The following is a 19,385-nucleotide window of genomic DNA, read 5'->3' on the forward strand; positions in this document are numbered from 1 at the left end:
ATTTCATTTCACAAGGAGGCTTTGTGCCTCAAATTAAAAATTACAATGCACTTATCAAAGGTCTTTGCAAGATAGGTAATTTGAAGGATGTCAACTAGCTCCTACAACAAATTCATCAAGGAATATTGAAACCAAGCTTTGAAATTTATACAGTTTTAATTGAAACTCATTTGTAGAAGGGTAGCATTAGACATGTTAACGAGCTACACAATCATATGATAGAACATGGTCTTCTCCTTGACATGGCTAGCTACCCTGGAATGGTAGAGGAAGTGAATAATATTATCTTTCAAATGTTAACCAGGGATTGGTTCCTATATCAATAGTTTTCTTTGCAGTTGTGGAAATCAACTACCTCAAGGGCAATGTTCAACATCAAAAGAGAATGCATGATGACATTATTAGCAAAGGTATAGTATTGAATGTTGCAACTTATACTACATTGATTGAAGGGTTGTATAAAGGAGGACATCTAGAAGAAGCAAATGAATGGTTTAATTAAATGCAAGAAAGGGGTTTGACTCCGAAAAAGAGTAGCTATGCCAAGCTTATATATGGCCATTACACCAAATACTTAAGTCTTCATTGTACTGATCATGCTATGAGATAGTTTTTGAAAAAGAGAACTACTCTTATGTTGCATGTCTAGTTCTTTAATTACCATGCCCTCACTATGGTAATTGTGTATGCCACGGTACTCTTAGAATATGTGCAGATAGAAAACCGTCCAAACATCATAGTGTTAATCATACTTTCCTAAATAAAATACTTTCTAATTTAAATCATGACATGATCAATTATCTAACGGTAACCAACCAAGAATGATTTTCCTCTTAGAAATACCAGATGGTGTAGGTCAATTTATTGACCAAACACTAGAACACTAAATCACAGTACTACTAACAGTTAGCATTGTATCATAAACATGTTTAAGTGTAGCAGGTCTTCCATCTAGTTACTTCCATAATCAGGGTCTCAAATGCATGAGGATCTGACCAAAGCTGCCAAGATATTTTTACATCAAACATCATCATCCCAAAAGAAACCTGAAACAGGTTTCTTTCTGATATGATAACATTGGAAAACAAAAATAAATCTGCAATATTTAGTTCAACTTCCTCCCCTCCTAGTACCATAAGTTTCACTTTCCTTGAACTGAAGTAAATTTCTCCCATACTCCAGTGTTATAATTATATGAAACATGACACTGAAACAAATGAGAGCCCAACCAAACTGATGTCAAACTTTCATTGGATCATAGTAGTTATCTGCTACAACCCATTTGATGCTATATCACATACCTTGCCCATTCTCTACTTCACGACTTCCATCTGAAAGAGGACCAAAACCCAATAAATGGAAATGTGAACTAGCACGGTGGTAAAGATACCCTCCATTCCCTTGAGTATAGTTGTAACATGTTCCATTAGGGCATGATTCTGACATGATTGTAACTTCTAATCCTGACATCCCTGAATTACCAAGTACCTCTTAAGAATTCATATTTCCATTTTCAGACTACAAAGATTCAATGCTTGATGAAACAATAGCTTATGAATGTTGTCTATCTGTTAATTTCCCATTATCAGCACTAACCTTTTCTGTCTCCAATGATTTTGTATTTAGGAAGCGACCACCACATCCCCTTGCTCTTCGCATTGCATGAAGATGATGAGATTCATGGAGATAAGGATGAAGATCAGACATCATAGTATGAGAAACAATACATTAAAAGACAAAAAACATGACAGTATATCAATAACCAAATATGTTGACATGCTTACCTCGAAAGATGAAATCAATACAATTTGGCTAGCCAAAAGAGGATGAAAGAAAGTTCATTTGAATCAGTGTTGTGAAGGACCAGGGATTCTGACACTGGGGAGTGGTTCTTCACCGAAAAATCTAGGGAACGATGCCAGCCTGGGAGCATTCTATACATATGATTACTAGAATGTGTGTGTGTGTGTGTGTGTGTGTGGTCCTAGGAGTGGTCCTGGGAGAAACTGGGACTGAGAGGCCCTAAAATGCTCTAATGCAACAGTGTTTTCAATAAACATGTTAGGAATTTGAGAAATAATCATAAACACAATTGTTCCTTACCTTCCTTACTTTGATGAGCTTATTTTCTAATTCCGATTTGGCTCGAGACTGTTGACATCCCAAAATTCCAAGGTATTGTTTAGCATCACATAGACTGGTTCATCTTCAATCACATCATATAGTGAACTCAAATGAGTTAGCTCTCCAAATTCCTCATTTTCTTTTTGGGCTCATATTACTCTGGGTACAAAACAGTCTGGATGACTCAAATTTGACACAACTAGAATTATCAAGTAAACTAGCCTTTCAACACCAATGTTTAGGCATTACAAAGGTGTCAATTATAATGTAAACTATTATGATGAATAAAGAAATCATGCATCCTATCTGGTATGGGAAACATAGAAAATCATACAATGGGATGCCTCTGCATATGACAGAGCAATTTAATCAAGTTCCACAAAAGTAACTCATTAATTGCCAGATAAGCAGTACAATTTCTTTCAGTTATAGGAAAATCTTAACAAGAAAGCTGATATGTGGTGACTCATATTCTAACATCTTTTTCTGCTTTTCTTGTTAAACATAAAGAGGAAATTCATAAGTATGTTGACCCTAGCACATCCATATTTCAAAACACCACAACAAGGCATGCCATCCATACCCCATTTTCCAATTTGTAGGTACATAAAAAAAACATGACATGAAAGCATTAGTTATTAAACTAGAAAATTATATATGCAACAATTACATACAACAATAATACTTGTATTTGTTCTAAAATAAAGCAAATTCCCTTCACTAATGCATGTGCAAAGGGATGGTCTGAATTTTTGCCCATTCCAGCCACTATCTCAGATAATTCATGAAATAAATTTTCATGAGCTACTTTTGACTCCTTATCATTTGTTGGAATAGCAAGCTTCAATACAACACCTAATGAATAACCCATAAGCTTACTAATATACTCAATGTCTTGGCTTCCTAACTCCAATATCTAGGTGAACAAACAAAATATAAAAATCAATTAAAATCCACACCAATACAATGCCACAAAAGCATTATCTCTTCTACAGAAATAGAAACTGAGACAAGAGCTCCACATTGATGCTTTCAAGGAGTTCTTGTTTCCAACTTTCAGGAATCAATGAAAGAAGCTCATCCTCGACTTCTTCCACAAGCCCGACCACCCAACTGTAATTAGGACGATCATGCGCATGAGATTCCTCAACACCATTCCAAAAATCTTTCTCCATTGTTTATCTAACCTGTGTCTGCAAAACATATGTGAAGGAACTAAATTATATGCTTAGTTGATCCAAAATAAGACCAAGTCTTACCTTTCAACATATTATAATTACCCTCACCTTAATTTTTTTAGAACCTTTATTTATTCTATTGAGAATATCAGCAAATGATCTATCTCTACCATGAAGAATATCAGTAACCATAATTTCATTGTCATTTAACAATTTTTCCTCAAGTGCATCTCCCAATCTATTGTTGAAGTTAGACTTAGTTCTTGAGGAAGTTTCTAGTTCTAAAGTGCTTTTAAATAATGACCAGGCAACCTTCTTTGGTTTTCCATTATCACTATTTCAGACATTAGAGGGACTATGAGATGGTGAAAATGATGCAGGGTAAAAAGGTGACATTGGTAGACCTCCATTCTCCTTTGATTCCATAAATTTAGCTCACACGTCTGAAAGTTCCATTTTCATTGTTGTTGCTCCATCAATGCCACTCAAATGAAGAACCCTTTCTCGTATAAGTTGTTGATATTTTAGAATCCATAAAATGCATGTGATGATGAGAATTTATAATCAAATTAGGTTTATAGAATTTAAAAAACAAAAAAACACCTATTGATATTGTAGGTATTCCATACTAAGAAAATATATTAACATGTCTTAATAGGATTAATTAATGGTATATGAAAGACAAAAAGACCAACTGAAAAGGTGTGTTTCAGAAGTCCAATATTTTCCCAAAAGTTTAACTTTTATAACAACCGAACAACCTTGAGTTACTAAGGTGTACTAATAGTAGTTGGAGGATTTCACAATCCCAAATCCATGGAAGCCAATTGATATATATAAATACACCTTGCAAATCCTTCTAGTAAGCTTGTTGATATGTTCCTTATGTATCCACCAACAAGATCATCTCGTTAGAGGTGACAAAAATAATAATAATAAATAGAGCACAACAGTACAAAAATTAAGATTGAAAAGCTATGCACATTTTAATCACTCATGTGACATCCTGATAGATGAATAATCATAACTATACACTCAATTCATATGAACATGGGAATATCAAGTGCATGTGAATACAAAGTAGTAATTCATACCTACTTGTGAATGGCCTTTGAGTCATGACTAGCATCAACCTTATCTCCTGATGATATGTTGCACTTTTGTAACATTAAAACTTGAAGCTAGCAAGCCACTCTAATTAAATCCTCTTCAAGGGATTGTGCATCCTTGACTTTCCACAACACATTATATAAGTAAGAGCACCAAGAAGCATCATATACAACCAGCTAGGCCGCAAATAGCCATAGTTGACTTGAAGTCTGAGGTTCTTCAAAACCCCAATCATCAGTCGCTACATTTGGAGAAAGTCTTGACAGAGAGCTAGAAGAAGGCCCATCTAATATAATAGTGATTAAGGATTCAAACTCTAGAATAAGCCTAGATTTTACTTCTGGAAGTGTAGTTTCACAGTCTCCTATACCACTAAAGACAGCCTCAGGTTGACCAAAAATCATATAGGCACAAAAGAAGACACATACTGGATATCTTAACTATTCCTTTCTTTCAACTCTTTTACCTCTAGTTGTCCCTTTAATAGATAGTTGAGAAACAACCATCTTTGCAACTCTATTTCCAATTGAAGACATTTTTTGTGTCCTGGAGATATCTATTTAAACTAATGATCTATCTGCACAACATTAGATTGTCCTGCTTGTGACACCAAAAACCGACTCTCAATGTGAGCTAGAAGTGATTTCACAACATGTAATGTGGAAGTCGATTGTAAGTGGGATGCAAGTTGCTCAAAAGGAATGGAATTAACAGAGGAATGATTGATTTCACATGCAGTCAACTCCCATGCTAAAGCATATGTTGTATGTCTTTACTTTTGGAGCTTCATTCAAATAAGAACTTAGTAAGGTTCATGAAACATAAAATAGTGTTGCATCAGTCTATCAACATCTCTAAAATTAAAATCTGAATTTCCCTAGAAGTTAGACTATAACCTGGCCAACTTTCTTGAGAGACAGTCCCCATGCTTATACATTTTGTGGTGATTAATATGACTGATTCCTCCACGTCTTCCTCTTTTCCTTAGAGGTTATTCTCTTTTGTGTTTTCCCTGTGTAAGTGTTAAATTGGGACAAATGAGTTGCATGCAACTAAAAGGAAAAAAAAATTGAAATCAACTGCACCATGCACATACCCTTTGCAATCCATTTTCCAACTTCCCCTTAAAATTTTTAATCTCCATTTCCCTCTGAATATAGATAGAATTGGAAACATTTATTTCTTACATAACTATTGCATGTGCACGAGTTTTTTCTTCCTCTAAAAGACATAAGCTCTTGTCCTCTACAACTGTAACTCTTTGACATATTGTTGCATTAAGTGTTTCCATACACTCTTTATCTTTATCTTCCTATAGCATCCAATGAAGAAGGGAATGTGACATCCTCTCCTAGGAAACAACACTTTGTTGTTTCTTTTCCTCTAGAAGAGCCATTTTGTTTATCTCTGCATGCTACACAGGAGATTCAACTTTTGATTCCAGCTCCTCACACTCACTTTCAGCACGCAATTGAACTTCTATTTTAGCAACTTGTTGCAACTCATCTACTTGGCTAAGCACATTTGTGCCTATGCCAATAGCTCCAATCTATCAAGATTAGAGTATGGTGGTTAATGTAATGGCATTTCTACATATAAATGGATTTGGGGAATGGATGGAGAGTTCTAAACCATTTCAAGCTATATATCAAGAAGCAGTGAAATTTTAGTATGATGTTTAATATTAATTGTCTTTCTTATTAATGGATTTAGGCAATGCCAGGCTCCCACAAATGAACTCTTTGAACCCAAGGAATAACAATAGTTTCATTCGTTGTGTCAAATAGGTGAAGTTGTAGATACAATAGGAGAACTAGGAAGCATAATACTTCCAATTGGACTAGCTAGATATGGCTTGGAAAAGCAAAAGGAAAGACTGGCATAACATCTGAGACTGGCATTACACCTTTTCCCAAATACAGAACACCATATTGTGACTATTATTGAGTAGGAAAAGTAGTCAAATAGGATTTCTATAACTCGAGAAAATCAAGACTAAGCCATCAACGTCACCTGTGGCTATTCATGTAACAAAGTTTGTAGTTCTTTGCAATTGCGGCAAGCTTATTGGATCCATGATTGGCATCTAAATTCCAACACCTATTTTCTCACGTAATCTATATAACTTCTGTAGGTTTATGGTGCCTCATGATGTTCCTCCAGGCAGGCTTCCAGGAGTAGTTATTGAATCCATGCTAGCAACTGCAACAATATTGTCATATGTGGGAGCCAATGTACTAGTTGTAGAAAAGTTGGGCATCATGGATTCTAAAATAAATGGACTAATTGGATATCCACTCAAGGCAAATTTAGGAGTACATGCATTTGAAATATGTGGACTCTGATATTGCTCATTGGAGCAATCCCCATTAGGAATCCCAATAGCTAATGTGGCGACATATAACTTGGGTGTAATAGATGCATATTAATGATGTAGATGGGAACCTATAACTTGAACTTTGGAAGTCATTGAGGTCATGTTCACATTTTCCAGTAGTCCATTATTTTGATTGAAGCCAAAGAAGGAATATCATTGTGCCTTTGTCGAAATACATGACTTGACTAATTCAACCTGTGATTTTGTGGGATATGAAAGCTATGGATTTTGGTTTAAAGAAAATTTCTTATGAAAATGGTTATTTTAAGTTCCTGTATTTTCCTTCTTTATTTGTGACTAAGCATGGTTTTTCTCCTCAATGGAAGTTGTTTCATCAAAGGATAAAGTACTGTCTGACAAATCAGTAGCAAGCTCTGTGGAATAAGAATAAAATGCATTAAATGATCCATGGTTAACAATTCTTTATTTTTCAGATAACCCAAACTTTCCCAACTTTGTAGTTGAGAAAAGACTAGCTAACCTTGCTTTGACTAGCTGAGGATTTGGTGCTAGATTTATTGTAAGAGATGCACCTACTATTGCTGCAAATGTTTGTGAATATTATGTGGTAAGGCCCTGGACTCTCGCAAGACCTAGAGTTGAAGGAACAAGTGTATTCCTCCAACTATTTCTACTTCAGATTTAGAGAAAGGAGATAGAGAAGCATCTTGCAAATTTCCAAGCCATGCCTTAGCCGAAGGATCTATTCGATCAATTTCACTATCATGAGCAGCTCTACTTGGCAGTTTAGAAAAATGTATAGAATTTGTTGTAGACCTTCCTAGATATTCTTTCAAGGGGATACAGTGTTGAAAAATAAGTTCAATTTAGCTTTGTCACAAAAATGAAGTGAGACTTGTTAAAATGTCATATTTCTTAAATATCCAAAACCACTTTATTTTTATTGATAATTTTCAAACTTTAATGTTTTCCTAGAGACTTCAAGTGTCTGGCAATAATGAAACAAATTATGGAAAAAAATTATCTCTAAGAGATATATTAGACCAATTTATATTTAGGACCAATATTCCTTTCAACTTGTAGCAGTAGAGGCTTGATACCAAATTTTAACCTGTCAATTACTCAATGTAGACTAATAGCAATGATACTAGATTCTAAGCCAACATTTAAAAAGGTGAAAGTATTTTTGGATTGAAGAAAAGAGTTGTTTTTATATCTGCATGTCTACCACATACACACACACAATGGAAATAAAAATGAGAAAAATGTAAGAAGCAAAAGTTATTACAACCCAGATTTGTAGAGAATTTGAAGTCCCATGGATTAATTCAATTTAGAGTTAATCCCACAAAGGCTTAATGCAAGAGTTAAGAATAAATTGTACAGAAGATATAAAAGAACCATTCTACCACCAATGCCATGAGAAAAATTGAGGAGAATGATTCAAATGTGAAGTTCCAAAAGTAAATGAGTTTGTGCTCTCTCTATGAGAAAACAAGTAAAATCATGATTTACAATGAGGACCTGAATATTTGTGTTGGCTGCAAAGTAAAGAGATGGAACGATTAGTGGGGATGTGTTGTGGAAAATTGTGATTAGACATTGGATTCTCTTTCCTGAGAATATCTTTGGTATCAATGGCCTATTTTCACTAAAGGATATCATTTGCAAAGCATTTGATTTCACTCTTTAGGGTTTCTTTGTCTTCAAGGGAATTTAAAAATGATGGAAAAAATTTTATTTTCTTATAATATGGAATGATGGAATCTAATGTGATCTAGACATTACCTGGGATCTTGTAATCAATAGTAATTAATATTTTGGTGTCTTTGAATTGCTATTGTGTTTCTTGTCTTAGTTCCAAGGTTACGTGGCAAGTTCCTCTGGCTCTCAAGACAAGGGTTTTGAAATATGGAATGATCTATTTGATCTGAATCTCATCGATTGATTTACATTTCAAGAACATTCCTGAAAAAATATCTTAGTACAAATGTATATGCATGTCTTCCTTGAAATAATGGACATAATGAACACTTAGGAGAACCCTTCCAATAGTTGAGCCAAGATGGTAAGACACAAATTAGCCCAGTAGTAAATCTACTATGAATATTGTTTTCTCCCATGTTAGCCTCGAGAGCGGTACACCAAAGCATAGGCTGCAAGGGAAATTTAGGTTACACTAGAGCACATGCCACCTCAACACACCTGATTAGTATTAAAAAGCAATTCACTTTTAGAACTGCATAGAGAACAGTGGCCTTGCAGCCATGAAAGAGGCAAATATCACTGTATAAAATTGAGGACAGATAACAGAGAGTAAAGTTTTGTGTGGTTTCCTTCATTTTTGTTGGACTTCATTGAAACATAGATATCTCTATATATATATATATATATATATATATATATATATATATATATATATATATATATATATAGATATATATACGAGTTAGGTTACACCAAAGTAAAGGCCACCTCACCAATCCTAATCGTGTTACAAAAAATTTTCATTTAGAACTGCATAGAGAAAAGAAGCTTTATAGCAATCAATGAGGCAGAGATCACTGTACAAAATTGAGGACAGAAAACAAAAAGTTAATTCGACGAGGTATTGTGTTGGTGAAGTGAGTGGGCTATAATTCCCTTGTTTATGGATCATTAATCAAGCCAAGATACAAGCAGATAGGGAAGTACATTCAAGTAAGTAGATCATTCAAGGGGCCCTTAGGGCAGAGAAATCTCCTTCCAAGTGTCTAAAATGATTTTTTTTTACTACGATTTAGGCTCTTGGGGAGCACCAATAAGTGAAACTCCCTAAAGAGATGGGTTAATGTACATAATCCAGATATAATGTTGATACAAGAGTCCATAATTAAGATAGCTAAGGAAAAGGGATTAATGATAACAGTGTTTCCTAGATGGAATTTTGAGGTAATCAGTGTAAAGGGGAGATTCAGAGATTTGGTGTTGGGATGGTGTAAGACTTTTCATTCCATAAGAATCTCCTTCCTACCCTTAGAGATATCTGTTGAGTCATATTCATCCAATCTAGGAAAAAATGTAATGTGATCGATATTCACAGTCCTTTCTTGATGAAGAAACAGTTTTGGGAGAAATGGTTTTATGAACCTGTTGCAAGGAGAGATAATGCCATTCTAGAAGAGGATATGAATTGAATTCAAAAACAAGGTTAAGTATTTGTAGAATCTAAGATAATGGATTCCATAGCTTATTACATATTATATAAGATTGAGGAGTCAAGTCATTTTGATTTAGAACCACTTATCATAAATCCTACTTGGAGGAATAATCATATGGGAGTTGGGGACATCTCAAAAACACTTGATAGATTCCTTTTAGCTAAGAACAATTTAGCTAAAGTAGTAAGATCCAGTTCATGGGTTAGTGGAGGAGGATTATCTAACCATGTCCCAATTTTTCTTAGTATAGGAAGGGCAAAGGAAAATCCCTTGGGTCCCTTTAAGTTCAATTCATATTGGCTTAAGGATTCCAAATTTACAGATTTGGTTCATAATGAATGGAAACACTTCAATGTTCACCTATAGGATTCTGTAATATTCTAGTTCAATAACAACCTGAGAAGGATTAAGAATAAAACAATAAAGATAGAAAAAGTGAAGTATAATGATTCTCAAGAGAAAATTTGGAACTTTAAAGAGAAGATTTCAGACATCTACAAATCTAATACGAGTAGAAACTTCATGGAAGAAGAATTAGGAAATATTAAGAACCTAGAATCCATAAAGAAATAGCTCTAGGAGCAAGAAGAATCAAATGACACAGGAAGATTCGAGCTATGTGGTTAACCCAATGTGATGAGAACACTTAGTTTTGTCACAACTATGCTAGAATGAGAATGAATATCAACGAAATATGGAGCATGTCAAATGGAGATGGTGAAAAGGTAAACAAGATTTTGGACATACCTAAGGTTGGCACATCTCACTTTCATAAGTTACTTAAGGAACCACGAAGAGCTAATATAACTGAAATTGTGAATATTGTTTCCTTTTTCCTTAATTTCATAAACAATGAGTAAAATTTGGACCTTATGGCCGAGATTTCTCTAGGAGAACTTGAAGAAGTAATTGACTCTTTTTAGAAGGGTTATCAGGAACATTGGTATACCAATGTCCCCACCATCATGGACATTGGTATAGTGGGGGCCCTTGGTAAGAAATGGGAAGCATACATCCATGGGTTGGCCTCCAACTTTATTCATCTCAAGGATGTAGAAGATATTTTGGTCTGGTCAAAAAACCCTACTAGGTGCTTTTACACTGCAACACCATGATGTGGTGCAATATTCATTGATGGCCAAATCCAAGATATAAAAATGGTGGTGTATCAAGCTATAGTGAAAGAAAGCCCCACTTAAAACAATGCTAATTTAGGCTCTTCTTGTGAACGGCTTTGAACAAAAAGTTCCAACATAGGATTTCATGTTTAAGTGATCCTTTGAGGGCCTAACTATGTGTCCCATGTGAAGGTGTGCTTCAGAATCCATTTACCATATGCTAGTGGGATGTTGTTTCAAATTAGAGGTGTGAGCAATAGCTAAAAATTTAACTAGAAGGGTTGGTCAATGGGCTAACAACTCCTAGGGATCCCTAAAGACACAGTAGGAAGATAGCATGATTTTGAAATGAAGCATTACAATTAATTGTGCATTGGGCATTTGGTTACCCAGAAATGTAATGATATTTGATGATGTGAGCAGAAATGCCTTTACATATTTTTTCAAAATCTAATATGCATATGATGGCCTTAAGAAAGAACATATGGTCAAGACCCCAAGATAGGAATGAAAAATGCATATTAGCAAAAGGCATCCATGGTGCTTCTTCGATGGTGTAGAATTGAGGTTTGTGTGATGCCAAGGGATTTTTATACATGTCAAAGAGCCATTACATCACCTTCTCTTGTGAGCTAAGACTATAGAGAAACAATATATATGAGTGCAAATCATTCACTTTCAGCAATTCCTCCATCATACTCACAAGATTTGGGACCGAGATAGGTGACATGTTCCCTGAGTTGTAAATCTTGAGTTGGGAAGGGCCTTTCTTCTTTCCTCCACTTCATGTACTCTTGTCTATAGTGTTAAGAGCACCGACACAATCGTTGAAAATTTCATCAATTTATGTGAAGTTCCTTGCCATGTCAACTTGGTTTGGACCTTGGAATATTGCAATAGTCTTTCCTTGAAGTATATCCTTTTTGAAAAAGAAGTATTCTATATCAGGCCCTCCCCAATGTCTAGAAATAATGAAGAACCTGGGACATGTGATGGAAAGCCCATAGATGTGATTATAAATGTGAGAAATCACTTCCCCTACCTTCCTTGAAGCTGCATCGAGACTAGCAGGCTGATCTGTTCCATGTTGATCAGAAAAATGGCTCTCGTTATTAAAACCATATATCGAGCTTGAAGAGCCCAGACAATAGCAAGTTGTGGGTTTGCAGACTTGCAGATCTCAAACATATTAACCACTCACATAATCTTGTTGTGGTAATATGAGTTGGGATTCTCCATGGCATACATAACCCTAGCCTGTGTAGCCAAGTGCATTACATGAGAGAAGGGCACCACATCAAAAAACTTTTTTAACAAATACCTATCATTATCCCAATATAGGTAATGATTTTGATGATATGTAGGTATTTTTTGTGGTATGTTTATTTTGGATGCTAGAGGCCATCTAGGGCTTGTTTGTTGATGTATTTTTGGTTCAAAGATGGATTGCACTCAGTGCTATTTTGGTTATGTGCATCCTTACATGCTATATAAATGAGAACTTTAGATTTTTGTGTATAAATGGTTTGGATTCATATGGATGCACATGAATATATATATATATATATATATATATATATATATATATATATATATATATATATATATATATATATATATATATATATATAGATATATATGTATGTATGTATGTATGTATGTTTTTCTTTAAATTTTGAATATTTTAGGTGTTTTTGGTTGATTGGTTTTTTGGTCCAATTTTTTTACTAGTTTTGGTCCAATTCTGACTGATTCTGGGTTCAGATGGTTTTCCAGTGCAATCACTGATTTGGTTCCAATCAAATTGGTATCTACTATAGTTTATTTTTCTTAGTACTAATTACATTCCAGACTCATGAATGATGAATTTAAATTTTAAATCAATTTACATTCTAAAATGATGAATGATAAATATAATTTTTAAATCAATGTAAATTATAGAATGATGAATGATGAATATGGATCAATGTATTTCATTATTGAATCTTGTGGTGTATGGATGAATGATGAGTATGAGTGATGTATGTACCAGTATGAACGATGAATATGGATCAATGTATTTCATATTTAATGCAATTATGTAAGGATCAATATATTTATTCTCCATTATTGAATATCAATTTGAATTTTATGTATGTGTGTGTTACAAATAATTATATACCCTGACATCCTCCATCACCTAAATTTCATTAAAATTTGAGGGTACTCCCACACGCCCCAATGTGTGTCTCCCCACACCCACATCCCCATCCCAAAGTCTTGGTGGAACATTGCTTTAGAACCTCTCTATTTTCTAATAGAAAAGAACAACAAAAACACATATTGCTTTACATCTAAGAATTAAGCCAACATGAAGGCACATTAATACAATTATGTATTCAATTATTTGGTCAACCAAAATAAGAACTAAATTGGAAATGTTGGAAAATTTACCATATAAAGAGAGATCATTAGACTCTGTGAGACATGCAGTAAGGAGGTACAATAAAAAGTCTGTATATTATCGAGAGATGTTTACTCGATATCTTGATTGATTAAGGATTTTATGCAACCCCTATAACACTTTGAAGCAGTGCCTTAGTATTATTTTGTATTTTCTAAGTATTCAATATATTTAGGATAACTTGGAACCCTACAGGGTTTGGCTTCTAATCATAATTTTTTGACATTGTTCTACAACTCAAATGTTTCATAACCAGGAGAATGGCCAAACCACACAATTGGTGGAGAAATTAGATGGCCTATGGGTAATGGCATATAGAAGGATTACCTATAGCATCATAAAAATTGTATGCAAGTCAATCTGGGTTTCATCATCAATGTCCCCCATTGTGACTGGAGCCGTGCATATTTAGAATAATGTCCCCCAACAAGGGTGACTTGGGTGCATATTAATTGGTTATGATACTCAAATCTGAAATACATAGGAAAAATCTAAGGAAACAAATTATAGTTGTAAGTATTGTAACTCCCTATACCTACTAAAGTCTCAAATCTAGCCAATAAAGTTGCAATTCAGTGTTAAGCAAAATGGCTTACCAAGCTGGCCATCAGGGTTCCAATCCCCTTGAAGGGCCAATTCACCAACGCAAGTGGTCCAGACCACATGTAATTTTTCTAATCTAGCTCGAGAAAACACCATTTTTCTCATCTAGGTTGTGGAAACATCATTTTCTGAGGCACATTGTATTTCATCTCGGAAAATATCATTCAAGTCCCCCAAAAAGGTGCCCATGAAACACAACCGAGTTGTACGAAATCCAGTCAAGACCTCGAGAAATGCAAAATAGACAAATTCAAGTGCATTTCACGCTCAAACCCATGAAACAAAAGCTCAAATTTATGATGTAATTCAATATTTAAAAACAATGATGGGTATAGAATGACTAAATTAAGGTTTTGAGGTGCTTCAGGTTTACCAAAGAATACCAACATCTCAAGGGCCTTGACTTGTTGTCTCTGAGACCTGGTTGTCCTTGAGAATAAGAAGAAGAAGCAGGGGATGCTCACTAATTTAGTTTGTTTTCTTCTCCTTCAACCTGAAGTGGTTAATCAATTTGACTCTCCATCATAGATATCCTTTTAGAAATATGCAAGACATTGTCAATGCCCTACAACTTCATTGGGTATTAATAGTGATAATCACAAGAGAAATTGAAAGTGGTTTTGATATATACAGTGAAATCCATAGTGGAAAATTGATGAAACCTTCTTTCTTCTTCTCGGTTTAATTCTTCTACTAGATCGTACCATCCTCTGCCTCACTAATGGCAACAAAACATAGCAAAGAATAGGGAGAAAATTATTTGAGCATGTCAATTGGATATCATCATTTTAATTAATTACGTATAAGTATTTGGTAACTTGACATGGACATTGTGGCAAAGGATGTTATGTTTTGGTTAATATGGGTTTTTCACATGATGGTAAGAATGTGGGTCATTATTGATGATATAAAAGTATGTGGAAATGAATTAAGTGTAAAATTTTGAAATGTATTTGATTATTAAAATTTATATTTTGATTAACATTTGTATTTTTACTATAATATTATTTTGTTATTATTTATATTTTAAAATAATAGAAAATATTAATTTACTCTTAATTTTGAATTATGCCTATATTTTTCAACTTATTATGTAATAAGAATGTGAAAAATTAATATATATTAAATAAATATATAGTTAAAATTTGGAGAAAGTGATAAATTAAAGAATTGCATATTGATATAATTGAAAAGACATATTTGAGAATTTTGCCTCATATTAGTTGGCAAATGAGAATGTATAGATTGTATCTATATAATATAATTGGTCATTAAAAATTACTATTTTTCAAAAGAAAAAAAGAAAATGAAAAGTCATATTTGAAATAATTTTGTGTTAAAGATATATAATATTAATATAACATGACTAAATTAAATATATAAAAAAATTAAAAATAAGGTGAGATTATTGTAATATGTTAATATTATATTATGAGGTATAGAATAATCACTAATAGAGTGTATTGTTAAGCTATTTCTTAAGTAAAGGTTATTAGTTCAAAATCTTATGGGTCCAGCGTATTGACATGAGAGAGACTCTCCAACACAATTTGGTAGAGATGTTGTAATATGTTTTAATGTTTGACATTTTGACTCAGTCAAAATAAATCAAAAGATTTTCTTTTGGCATTTCCACACAAATATCAGTAGGGCAGAGCAACATGCAACACTCCAAATGTGATGTTGTGAACATTCGATTTGAATGGAGCAATAAAACTGAAATGAAAATGTAAAGAAATATTTATAATAGAAAAAATAAAAATAAAAATTAAGAATTGGTCTTCAAATCATGTTTCAAATTGGAACTAGAATGAATTGGAATCAATGAACAAATTTTTAAAAAATACATTTAAAAAAAATATTTTTAAACTTACAAATTATTAGAGATAAATAATGCAAAGTTGGTTCACCTATACACAATGTGAGAATGGAGAAATATTTAAAGAAGACTAACCTTTCGGCCAATCTATAATAACCTTTGAATCCCCTATCACTTGAAAGTTTAGATTGCCAAAGTGACACAATTAAAATGACTAAAATAAAGAATTGATTTGTATTATTGTAGCACTTGTTAGGGAGTTGTATTTTTGTTCCTAGACTAAATTAGTCATTCGTGCGTTAGTCATTTTTAGTTATATTACTTATTATCTAGTCGTATATTTGAACCATGAACTAAATTAGTCATTTATGTTAGTCTTTTTTATTGGGTCACTTATGATTGCTCTTTTTTGGTAGTGTTTCACTTGGAAAAGTTGTGGTGAGTAACTTTTTTAGTCGCTTAGTCACTAATTTCTCATTTTCTATTAGTGCTATAAGATACAATTATTATACTAATGTCCAAAGAGACATATAGGGTGTGAAATCATACTTTTTCATAAATATATATTTATAAATTATAACTTGATTCTTATATTGTAAAAAAAGAAAATCAACTATGAACTAAAGCATGTCCATTGTTTAGCTTTCATACTCGTATTTACCATTCAATACTCATATTTACCATTCAAGAATCACACAAATCCACCAAGTTCACAAAAGATTTGATGACTTCAATTTAGCTAATAACATCATCAGATATTCAAGCTATAACACCAAATAATATAAGCCAAGAGTAGAGAACCATGATGAGAAATAAAATCAATTCTTCTAACTAAATGAGAGATTAACACTTACTAATGGCGGAAACTTGTGTAGTGTGAAAACATTTGTTTCAGATCATTATAATACAAAAATAAACATCACATGTGAACTTTAACCTTTCAAATAAGAGACACAATTCACTAGCATATAAACTATACTAAAGGCAACTAAGAGTACAAAACTACCAAAACACTATATTGATCTATACCTAATGATCACAACTAATCTAACACTAAGTTTAAACCAATGCACTTGGGATGGAATCATTCAAATTTTGAACAGGTTATCAAATAATTATTATGTAAATTGTGTCTTGACTGTTCTCAAAGATGAGATGAATGGTGAAAATTGTTCAAAACATGCTTTAGGGTATAAAATAGATTCTTTTCACATAGGTGTTAGGTCTAAGGAAAGCTATATTGCCAAAGTCACCAAGGATATACACTCAACATCATCCTTTTTTTCTAAAACAAGAAATGCACAAATTCGTCACCACCCTCATGGGAGCATTGACAACCTCACCCTCATGGGAAGGGAGCATTGACAACCCCACCCTCATGGAAAATGAGAAGCTCATTTGAAAAAAAAAACTGAAGATCCATAAGCTTCAACAAAATACCTTATTGTTGAATATCAAGCATTGCCTTGGCCTGGAACTACTCCTCTAGAAGATCCTTACTCGTTTATTTACTGAGAAGCTCATGTTTCTTCTTCTCCGTAGCCATGTGCTCAAACATTCTCCTACGAAACAATATTACAGATGGTCTTTGATTTTAAACCAATCATAAAGCAAGTATTTTTTATTTAGAATTTTAGGACATTGTGTTCTCTGCTAGCACAAAAATCAAATCTGCTACAGTGGTGAAATTTGACCAAATCACTATGCATGGGAATAAGATCTCCATTACCATCACAATGAGATGCCAACAAATCTCAGAAAAGAAATATGAGCTTGAACGCACATTCACGGGCAGAGGAACCCACATCAATAATTGTGATATACAACTATCGTTTTCACATCAATAATTTCAACAAACAACTATATCTTTGCTTACATAATCTGGAAAATATTGCTTTCTAAAATGCCAAATTAAAACTCAATGATTCTCGCTAAAACCTAGAATGTGGCCCATTTCATGCTCCAAATCTTGTTGTCTTAGTTTTTCATGCACCAAACCCTACAGCTGAGGATCACATTCATCTGCCCCCTGACAACACAACAAGAAAATGTGATAAGTTGAAGCTCGGTAATTTCGGTCGGTCATGATATATGTGAAAAACTTGAGAGAAACCTCACACTAAATCCTACCATGCTTCCCTTGGGAAAACTAAAACAGGTCACATCCATTGATGGATTGAGCACTATATCTAACTATTCCTCAGAGATTGTGACCTGTAATGTTCCACCATCACCATATTCTTGCGTAGGGCATGCCTGCTTTGTTTACATTCGACACAGTTAATTTGAGTAAGGGGAAAAACTCTTAATCTCTCTGTTGTTGGTTTCCCTTCTATTGCTCTCTGATTTATTACATCACATCCTCCTCTTCCTTGAATAGAACCGGCTTAACGGCATTAACCTACCCACTCTTCACCGTTAACCTAACCTCCCTCTCAATAGACTCAATCCTCTACCACTCTCTTAGCACCCTGGCCCACATCTCCTCCTTTGCGAGTTGCTCGACTTTCTCCAAGATCTCATCCTTGTCATCCTTGTAGCCATAATAACTTGCATCATTTCACTTGTAAATATCATATGTAGACCTCCTCTTCTTTGCCCCGTGTTAGGTTCCTATACCAATAGTGTCATATTTCATGATTGACTGTGGAAATGCTAAATATGATTGTCCTTTTCATGCTGCAAAGATTCCATATTTTCAAAAATTAAGAATTTAAAAAATGTAAAGAGGGTATGTTGTAACAGAAAAATCAGAGGGCAAAAAGAATGAATTGGTCAAGAAAACAAAGAAAATGAACCCTAAAGAAAAGACCAGGAAAGTGGCTAGTCAAAATGCCACCACTATCCTATTTTTTGCAAATAAGTCTGAAATATGCAATCAGTGACTTTTGTCACACCTCATGGATGGCCCAACAGCTCAATCTTGGCCAATCCATGTTTAAATTTCTTGTTGTAGAATTAGAGAAATAAAGTCTGTCCAAACAGTTTAAGCTTGGCAGATCAATAGTTAGGTAGAGAAGCAAGGGGAGCTCAACAGCTGAATCTGAGCCCCTGGAAGAGATAAGGGCAGACTTAGATAGGAGGGCAGTCAAAAGAAAACAAAAGAGAAAAGGGTTCTGCTAGTTCAAATGCACCCAATCAAAAGGAAGAAAAAATGTTAGGTATATTAGGCTGGGTAAGCAGTTTGATGTTGCAGAAGCAAGTTTGTGATCAGTTTTGTCTTGTTGAAAATGATCTATCTCATGAAAATCACAAATATCATAGCAAGGTGACTATAGTTCAGGTGGAGCATGACTAATTTCCCCTCTCATTTCCCCAACAACACTTACTAACATCCCCTCAAGGACAGTGAGATCTGCTCAATGGTCCTAGTTCATTTCATTTTATAAGAAATACTAAGTGAAACTTTGTGTTTACTTAGCCAAAACAAGCCACATTTCTTGTGTAAAAAT

General features: G+C 33.9%; 2 pseudogenes; both read right to left on the reverse strand.

Annotated features, from left to right (window-relative positions):
• Positions 1–1,239: 1,239 nt before the first annotated feature.
• LOC149193941 (uncharacterized) lies at positions 1,240–3,299 on the reverse strand (annotated as a pseudogene).
• A 4,489-nt stretch (positions 3,300–7,788) lies between these two features.
• LOC149193942 (UDP-glucuronate 4-epimerase 3 pseudogene) lies at positions 7,789–13,898 on the reverse strand (annotated as a pseudogene).
• Positions 13,899–19,385: the final 5,487 nt, after the last annotated feature.

The sequence above is a fragment of the Pinus tabuliformis genome, chromosome 2_2 (genome assembly GCF_031772625.1).
Source record: "Pinus tabuliformis cultivar Carrire ecotype Pingquan chromosome 2_2, CPIR1, whole genome shotgun sequence".
NCBI classification, from domain to species: domain Eukaryota; kingdom Viridiplantae; phylum Streptophyta; class Pinopsida; order Pinales; family Pinaceae; genus Pinus; species Pinus tabuliformis.